The sequence below is a fragment of the Equus przewalskii genome, chromosome 4 (genome assembly GCF_037783145.1).
Source record: "Equus przewalskii isolate Varuska chromosome 4, EquPr2, whole genome shotgun sequence".
Classification (NCBI taxonomy): Eukaryota; Metazoa; Chordata; class Mammalia; order Perissodactyla; family Equidae; genus Equus; species Equus przewalskii.
The window spans coordinates 7644060-7654404 of NC_091834.1; the positions used below are offsets into that span (position 1 = coordinate 7644060).

General features: G+C 44.2%; 1 long non-coding RNA gene across 1 annotated transcript in view; it reads right to left on the minus strand.

Moving 5' to 3' along the window:
• LOC139082987 (uncharacterized) overlaps positions 1 to 10345 on the minus strand; it is a 50126-nt gene that overhangs the window by 39164 nt on the left and 617 nt on the right. The window lies entirely within an intron of this gene.

The window sequence follows — 10345 nt, forward strand, 5'->3', positions numbered from 1 at the left end:
ATGCTGACGGTGTGGTTTAGCACCTGGGAGGTGGCTGAAGAAGACTTACGTACTAACAGGTTCCAAGGAGGCAGCTGGGCTGTCCCCCGGGGCATTAAGGGGCTAAAGAAATGTCCTCCACTGGACGCTGGGCAGACAAGATTCATTCTGAATTCCTCTGGTGCTCTAGGCAAGGATGCAGGTGGACCAGGCCATCATTTTTATTGTCTTTTGTTGCAAGAGATAAGCAAACATTCCCAATAAATGGGGTAGCTAAAGGGGTGAAGGCTGACACTCTCCCTGTCCCCACATCACATTAGAAAGCTCTCTCCTAACAATCTGGAGTCTTTATTCCTGACACAGGAAGAACGGGTCATTCTCTAGGTGCTCAATGAGAAGCTCAATGCACTCAAGTGCCCATCTTTGCTCTGTTGAGTGGACCTTTCAGTTATCTTCATGGTGCTGTCAAGGATTTTGTGTGTAACTCAGGAAAATTAGGTCATGCCCAGATGCATCAGTCAGCTCGGACTGCCATGATAAAACACCACAGACTGGGCAGTGTAAATAACAGCAATTCATTTCCTCACGGCTCTGGAAGCTACAAGTTCGAGATCTGGATGCCAGGGCAGCTGGGTTCCGGTGGGAGCTCTCTTCTTGGCTTCTTCTCTCTTCTTGGAAGAGAAGAGAGCAAGCTCTCTGCTGTCTCTTCTTACAAGGGTACCAACCCCATCCCAAGGGCCATACCCTCACGACCTCATCTAATCCTGATCACCTTCTCAAGGCCTCACCTCCAAAGGCCATCACATTGGGGGTTAGGACTTCAATATATGAATTTTGGGAGGACACAAATATTTTCAGTCCATCACATGCTGCCACTGGCCCACCAATATTCATGTCCTTACCACATGCAAAATACTTTCATTCCATCCCAACCATTCCAAAAGTCTTAACTCATTCCAGCATCAACTCTGAAGTCTAAAGTTCAAAGTCTCATCTAAATATCACCTAAATCACACGTGGGTGAGACTCTAGATAGGATTCATCCTGAGGCAAATTCCTCTCCAGTTGTGAGCCTGTGAAACCAAGCAAGTTACAGGCTTCCAAAGTACAACTGTGAGACAGGCATAAGATAACATTCCCATTCCAAAAGGAAGAAAAAAGAAAAAGGAAGGGGTGACGGGTCCCAAGCTAGTCCGAAACCTAGCTAGGCAAATTCCATTAGATCTTAAGGCTCGAGAATAATTCCCTTTGGTTCGATGCTCTGCCCTCCAAGCTCACTGAGGTGGCAGTGTGACCTCCACAGCTCGTGGGGCAGCCTGCCCAAGTGGCTCTCTATGAGGGCCCTGTCCACGCAGCTCTGCTGAGCGGTGGTCCCACCCTTTGAAACGAAGGTGGAGGCAGCCTTGCCCCCTTGCCCAGTCTTGCCTGTGTACCTTGGGCCCGTGGTGGAGTGGCAGCCTCGATGATCTCTGGATTACCCTTGGTGTCCTTCTTCCCTTTCCTTGAAGGACAGCACACACAGTCACAGCCAAATGGCTCTACGGTCCCATTCTATAAAATTCAAGGAGTCTAATAGCCTTCCTTCGTTGCACTCCGTCTTCTCTATCCCTTTTAGTTCAAACTGGCAGCGTCTCTGCTCGTACAATCTCATCTCAGCGCCTGGCTTCTGTCGAGAGGGCTGGTTAAGTCCATGATCATACTCATGATCTCTTTACCAAACAGCTGTTCAGCCGCACCCGTAGTGTTCTCTTCAGAACAAGCTTTCCCAGTTTTTGCAATACAGAGAGGCTGAGCGTTTCCCAAATCTTCAAGTTCTGGTCCCTTTTTGCTTAACAATTCATTCTTCAATTCATCTCTCCTTTCGCATTTTACTATAAGCAGCCAGGAGGCACGAGCTTCTCCTTCCACAGTTTGCTTGGAAATCTCCTAAGCTAAACATCCGATTTTATCACTTGCAATTCTACCTTCCACAAAACACTAAAACACAGTCCAGCCAAGATCTTTGCCACTTGATAATAAGGATTGCCTTTCCTCCAGTTAACACGTTGCTCCAATACAACACGTTCCTCATTTCTGTCTGCAACCTTAGCAGAACTGCTCTTCATGTCCATACGTCTACCATGCACTTCAAAACTCTTCCAGTTTCCACCTGTTTCCCGGTTCCAAAGCCGCTTCCACATATTTACTTATCTGTTACAGCAGCATTCTACTTCTCAGTAGCAAAATCTCTATTAGCCAGCTCGGGCTGCCAGAGCAAAATACCATAGACTGGGCAGCTTAAACAACAGAAAGTTATTTCCTCACAGTTCTGGAAGCTGGAAGTCCGAGATCTGGGTGCTAGGGTGGCTGGGCTCTGGAGCAAGCTCTCTTCCTGGCTGCCTTCTTGCTGTGCACTGACACGGCCTTTCCTAGGGGTGCGTATGTGTGGAGAGAACAAGCTCTCTGCTGTGTCTTCTGATTCTAATCCCATCCTGAGGGCCCCGCCCTCTTGACCTCATTTAATCCTGATCAACCTTCCAAAGGCCCAGCTCCGAATACCATCACTTTGGGGTTAGGGCTGCAACACATGGATCTCGGGGGGATGCAAACATTCAGTCCATAACATCAGATATTATTTATTTTCTTTTGTTTACAGTTATTTTTATTGCAAAAGTGTCTACAGTTTCTTTCCAACTTTTTATTATATTGTATTTTAAACACCAGAGAAGTTGAAAGAAGGGGACAACAGTACACCACCACCTAGATTCCTGAATTGCTCTATCTGCCTTATCTATGTCTATACGCCTATCTAGCCATAAATTTTTTGTTCAAAGTATCTTGCTGACATCATGAAATTCTACCCCTATGTCGGCATGCATCTCCTAACCAAAATACCATTACACATAAGAAAGTAATTCCCTCATATCATCTTCTAGCCAATCCACATTAAAATTTTCCCACTATCTTTTATGGCTGTTTCACCCTGAATTTGGATCCAATGAAGCTTCAAGCATTGCATTTGGTTGTTACAGCTCTTTAGTCTTATTAATTGAGAAAAGTTCTCCTACCGTTTTTTCCCCCATGACATTGACTTTTTAGAGACTAAGGTGTGATAATGGCATTGTGACTTTATCTCATAGAGATTTATACAAGAATATTTACCAATGGAAGGGGAGAAATGCTGTTACAAAAATACAGTGCCTAATTAATTGGCTTCAGATTTAATTTAAACTTACCTGAACAGAATCAGAAGGCTTGTCAACGGCAGAAGTCAAGATATTGTGTAACATGGTGATAATACTGAAAAATATTATATGTCCATAATTCTAGAACTCTGCCTAAATTTACCATAACTTTAAACTTATGTTCATTAATGGTGTAGCTCATCAAAATACGTGGATGAATGGGGCTGGCATAGTGGCACAGCGGTTAAGTTCGTGCTCCACTTCAGGGAACTGGGGATCACCAGTTCGGATCCCAATGAGGACCTACACACCACTTACCAAGCCATGCTGTGATGGTGCCCCCCATATAAAATACAGGAAGATGGGCACAGATGTTAGCTCAGGGCCAATCTTCCTCAAAAAAAAAAAAAAAAGTGGATGAAAAATTTAAACATCCAACTAAAAACAATTCTCAAACAATGCAGAAAACTACAAGTATAAAATTGCAAGAATCACTTGAAATCAGCCTATCCAAAAATAGCTATTATTAACACCAGGTGAAGAGCGTGTCCAGCTCTCTCTATATACATCTATATGGGTAGACAGGTAGCAACACTTTTATAAAAATAATACAATACTGTATGTTCCATGTGAGGCCTGGGTGCCCACTCCTTGCCCTGCGTGTGTTCTTCAGGATGGTGGGGGGGTCAACCCCTGCAGGCTGCATTTCCCTGGCTCCTGTGTCGGCTGGCATCTGGCTGGGGTCAGTCAATGGGAAACTGATGGGAGACTGAAGGGCACAAGAAGCCAGGAGTCTATTCTTCACAGCAGCTGTGTTTTTTCTGGTCCCCTGTGTTTCAGGTAACACTGCTTTCTCCCTTTGTCCCTTCAGCCTAAGGGCTCACTGGCTTCTGGCTCTTACACTAGTCACTGGGTTACCTCCTTGTCATATTTGGCTTCTCGGCTCTTACATTACCTGTATAACCAATTACCTGCATTAAATCCCCTCACTGAAAATACTTAAAGCAGTTTGTTAGACCCTGACTACAATAGATGCTATTTTTAATGAAAATATTCTAATTTTAATTAATTTTCCCTTGAATTTGGTACAACAAAAGAACGTGAAGTAGAAAATTTTTTCTTTAACACGAGAGGCGTTACTTTCTAAAAGCTTTTTCTAGGTTAAGAAATTACAAAAACCTTCGAGAATTTGGAGTTTTCTTAATATCTTTAACTACTTTTCAATTTTAGACAGGAATGGTAGATGATTCACAAAAAATTAGTACACACAAGATTTCTGTCCTCATTTCACAATTTTTCAGTTACATATTTATTTTGTTTAGGGTTATCACATTCACATTGCAGGCTGTAATCATAATTTCCACCATTGCTTAGTATCAGTAAAGTTACAGATTTAAACCAGCTATATTTCACTAGCCAGTCCTCGTGGTCTCGTGGTTAAAATTCGGTGCGCTCAACACCACTGCCCAAGTTTGTTTCCCGGTCAGGGACCCACGCTACCTGTCTGTCAGTTGTCACACTGTGACGGCTGTGTGTCGCCGTGATGCTGAAAGCTCTGCCACCGGTGTTTCAAATGCCAGCAGGGTCACCCACGGTGCACAGGGTTCAGCGGAGCTTCCAGACTAAGACACATTAGGAAGAAGGACCTGGTCACCCACTTCCGAGAAAACTGGCCATGAAAACCCTGTGAATAGCAGGGGAGCATCGTCTGATGTAGAGCTGGAAGGGGAGAGGATGGCGCAAAAAGTCGGGGCAGGATTCCGCTCTGCTGTCCACAGGGTCGCTAGGAGTCACAGTCAACTCGACGGCACTGACAGCAGCAGTACTGCACTAGAATCTAAGTTTCACATGGGCGAGGTGCGCATTTGCTTTGCTCACAGGTATATTCAAAGAGACTAGAAGAGTGGCACTAGTCACTACTTGTTGAATAAATTACCTACCAGTTGTTCACTTTCTTAAATTTTAATTTCTCTCCTAATTGGCTGGATTTCCTTGTTGAATCCACATATATGTATAAACAAGCACTCACAAGTAGAGTTTTTTTTCCTCACTCAAGAAAAGCTCAGCCATGCTGTGCTGCTAGAGTTCCTTCATGTTTGAAGACACGGACCATTGTCTTCTGGTATTAGACATTCTTTGCTGATTTTATCGAATGAACTCTAAATATATGTGTAATAAACTGTCACTAATTCTTTACACTCCTAGTGGTCAGTGCCCTCCTATAATTAGTTTTTACTATAAGCTTTTATCCAGTTGTTTGCCACGTTCATCTGTGCACAGAAGTTTTAAATGTTTATTTCGATAGGGCCATATTATCTTTGATGACATTCTTCAGCAAATCTACAAGCATCTTGTGAGCACCTCCTGCTGAACACTGTGTGTTATACAAATATGGTTGACCCATGGACCCCATCCTCAAGGAGCTTGCTTTGTAGGGTGGATAAAAAAAGGAAGTCGCCACAATATGAAGTAGAGAGTGATGTCTTAAAAGGAATGCAGTGCCTGGATTTTCTGAAGGGGCAGTAATGACCAAGAGGAATGAAGGAAATGAACATTTATGGGAAGCCTGTTATCTGGCAAGCAATCAAGAGCCTTCCCAGATGTGATCTCCTTTGATCTTCAGGACTACCCTGCAAGGAAAGAGATCGTTATCCCCTTTTTACTGATACAGGACTTGAGCTTAAGTAATCGCCTGCCATCACACAGGGGGAGTTGAGATTTGAACCCAGTTCTGCCTGATTACAAAGCTCAGGCTCTTTCTGTACCGCACACGTTATTACCTGTTGCAAGAATGGGTCAGAGAAGGCTTGGTGGGGAAAGCAGCCTAAGAGCACGTGCCTTGATGGGAAGGTAGTTTTTAAGGTGGGAGTAAGAACTGCAAATCCACGCCTAGGATTTTCCTTAACTGGGGGACAGCGGGGGTTAAATCTACTGTCAAGAAATTGTTTTGCTCATTCAGAGACCCAGTTCTGAGGAGGGAGTTATTACCAATTCCGGGAAAGAAACTCCAGGTAGCCTCCTTCTTGAGCTTCCCGGCATTCTTTGGTCTTGGCTATCTGTCTTCTTCCTCACCACCCCTTTGCACAGCCACACAAGGATGAAGTCCTCCCAGTGCTGAGATTTATCCTTCGGCTCAGACATTTGTAAAATAGTACAAGCTTTTCAAAACACCATGGGAGATACAAAGTAGAGATTTTCAAACTTAAATTCCAAGCCAGGGGCTGGCCCAGAGACTGAGTGGTAAGTTCACGTGCTCCGCTTTGGCGGCCCAGGGTTTCGCCGGTTCGAGTCCTGGGCATGGACATGGCACCGCTCGCCAAGCCATGCTGAGGTGGCGTCCCACATGCCACAACTAGAAGGACCCACAACTAAAATATACAACTATGTACCAGGGGGCTTTGGGGAGAAAAAGGAAAAATAAAATCTTTAAAATACCATCTTCTTTAAAAAAAAAAAAATCCAAGCCATTAGCGCACTTTGACATTTTACTGAGCCATAACCAGCATTTTTTTAAAGGGACAGAATAGAACAGAAATAGCAGAGCACTGTATGTAGAAGGCAGCGCTTAAGTATAAGTACTTAATACTAAGTTAAGTATAGTTTCCTGGCACTTAAATGGATGTATATGTGTGTGAGTTTGTGTTGATGTCCTTGGCTATGATGTCAAATATATTTCTGACAGTGAGAGACATTTATTTAAACAGGAACAGGGCCTGTTTACAAACCAAGCACCCCAGGGAAATCCAAAAGCCCCTTATACCTGTCACAGAGTGGCAGCTGGGGATAGGGTCAGGGAGCCCTTGGACAAACGCTTTCTCTAGACCAGGAAACAGTGTCATAGACTGCTTGCTTACAGCAGGGCAATACCTTAAGCATTCTTTCGGGAGTGAGCTGAAGACAAGAGTAAAGCGAAGAAACCGGGCAGTTGTCTCTTGGCAGAGGAGCTGTAGGGAGAAAAGCAGGCCTCTCCAGCTCAAATGAGACCCACTGCAAAATGTCCTCCTCAGAGGAGAAGGCAGGCCGCATGCCCTCTCTAAAGCAAAGGACTCCTGTCTGGATGAGAGTGTATACTGACAGGCCGCAAGAATAAGAGTGGGGAAATGTCTTCAGTCTGCGATGTTCAGTCCTTGTGGTCTTTACTTCCTTCTTGTTCCCTGAATCTGTCTCTGGCCCAGTTTCTGGTGGTGTTTGGAGAGGCGGCTGCCATACTTGACAAGGCTGGGCTATGGTAACAGGTTAGGGATGTTTCCAGAGCTGGGAGGGAGAGGAGGAAGCTGGGACTGTGCGGGGCTAGTCACCCCAGGCTAACTCAGATTGAGGGCAGATCACCCAATTGACTCCAACATACAGAAGTCAAACAGCCTTGCTTTGAGTGTGCATCAATATGGCAACAGACCAAAGCGGCCCTAGGGACCCCACCTTCAGAACCTACCTCCAATCCGTTTCCATAGGGAATAATAATGAAACTGTCGCTCACATTTAATACTCATTTAATAATGTGCCAGCTGCTACAATGTTATCTCAGTTAATTTTCACTATCACCTCAAGAAGCAATGAATACAGGAACCCCCATTTAATGCGGGCCTATTGTGTGCGAGAGGGTGCAGGTGCCTTAGACAGATGATAACATTTAGTTCTCACACCAGCCTGAAGGTAGAGACCATTCTCCCCATTTTACAAACAACGTCAGCCACAGAGGTTAGGTAATCTGCCTGAAGTCTGGTAAATGGCAGTGCTGGGCTTGGAACCCACAGTCTTTAACTCCCAAGTCCGTGTATCTAATCACTGTATTCCACCGCCCTTCCCATCCATTTCTACTCCTCGAACTGTTAATGAATAGTGGACACATTCCTGATCAGTTCTTCTCTGAGTAACAGTTCATTCATACTTGCTGGTGTTTTGGCCATCACAGGGTCTCTGGCTTCTTGGTCAATTGCTCTTCTCTTAGGTTAACAGTATTGAGCCACTTTATTCCGCTGATTTAAGTTTTGCTCACTGGTTTTGAATATATCTTGCTGAATTATGTTGTTTATACGAATACATGGTGCTAGGTTTTGTTTATATGCTCTTTCTTAACTGTTACTCTGAAATCTTACTTTTCAGGGTTCTCTATAATCGTGCCTTATTTTATTTTTTAATACTCCCAAACATGGATCAACAGGACAGTCAAGCTGATCACTGTCCTTGACGGAAGCGCTACCCGTTCCCCACCTGTGCCCTTGCTGTTTCCTGTGTGACAGGCCTCTTCCCCTGCTCTCCACCTCTCCAAATCCTATCCATTCACCAAGGCTCAGCTTAAATCCCTCCGGAAAGCCCACCTAACTACTCTTAGTCCTATGGCTCTTTACTTTCTCTGAATGCAGGTAGCCCCGCATTCCCTCGGAACACTTACAACTTAATTCTATGTGTTTTTAATTATTTCTACAAATGCTAGCCCGTATGATCGTTCAGGTAGGGACCATTACTTTCCTCATAGTGTGAAGAGTGCTACGTAAATAGAAAGCTAGTAAGACATCTTGAAGACCATGAGCTTATCATTCATAGGCTAGCAGACGGTCTATGAGCAAGATGAAACTATGCACCTCAGGGCTTCAGATGACCCATTACAATGACCTTACATTTTTAGAAACCTTAAGACAGTACCACGCTATAAAATAAATGCAAAAGTCGACTTTCAGTAAAGAAATTGTGACTGAGTACAGCACACAGGTCACCGACGACGGATTATCAGAGTGCAGTAACAAAACACAAGTCTATGTCCAGTTTCATTTATCAACTAGGCAAAGGGATTAGCTTGTCACACTGCTACTGCACTGGCAAAGTGGGGCAGCTACAGCTAAGGGGAAGTGAATACAGAGCACAGACGCTAAAGCAACGCTGAAAGCAACAGGTGTCCAATCAAATAACTCAACAAATGTTTAGCTATCATTTCATCAACAGGAAATCTAAAATAAGGGTGTTTTCCCTCAGTACATTTTCAGAACTTGCACCATAAAACGCTGACAAGGGCCAGCCCTGGTGGCCTAGTGGTTAAGTGTGGAGGGCTCCTCTTCAGCAGCTCGATTCGGTTCCTGGGAGGGGACTGACACCAATCTGTTAGCAGCCTCTAAAAAACAGGAAGACTGGCATGGATGTTAGCTCAGGGCGAATCTTCCTCAAGCAAAAAAAAAAAAAAAAAAAAAAGCTGACAAAACTTGTGATTTACAGATTAAATTATGTAGAACACAGTTTGAAGAGATTTAAAATTCGAATTCTTTAAATATTAGCATCAGCAGACACCAATAATATTATTCTGAACCTGAATTTGCATTAATCGCAAGTATGGCTGATAGACTAAATATGAGGATAGAAAGAATAAAAAGAGTACTTTCTTCCTTCTTTTACACCGCAAATTGGTGAACAAATTCCCAATGGTGTCAACACTGCCTTTAGAGAAATAGGGAGGTATGGGAGAAAGGTTAAGCTTCCCGCAACCTCCAAAACAAAAATTAAGCCCAGCAATTGAAAAGATCTTGAAAACCACTTAGTAATCCAGAAATTTACATTTTGACAAGAGCAGGGATAACTCTGGTTCACAATTGGCCTTAGTTACGAATCTACCTAAAAACTTGTTAATAAAGCTGCAGATAGAGTGGGAAAATCTTCTAAAAGATTCCAGTAAAACATTCACCAAACAACACAGAACACTAATAGCGCTGATCACATTATTCATAGCTGTCACTCTACAACTACACAGACACAGCGCTTCGCTGCACATACTTTATTCGGAATTCAGTACCATGAAAACGCTTCTCTAAGAGGTCAATGCAATAATCTCTTATGGATCTAGGAACACTGGCACTCAAAGTGTGGATAACCCAAGGTAATGATGTCGTCACCAAGGGACGACAAGAATAGAACCCAAATCCCTTGACTCCCAAGCTCGTGTTTTCCACTAATTGTGCTGCTTTCTACTCATCCGAGAGCACCAAGTGGAAAGGGCTGGAGAAGGGAGCGGACGCAAATGAGCCCAGTCTGCGAGCTGGAGGCTGCACGGAGGGGCCCCAGGATTCACTCTCGGCAGTTTCCTTTTGTTTGGGCTGAGGACGATGACAGCAGCAGCCACCACAAACCCCTGGGACCAAGAACTGGAACTAGGTACTGCGCGCTGCGGTAACTCTCCCTTCCTGGTTTCGGGCCTCTCCCTGCCGGCAGCCCCGCGC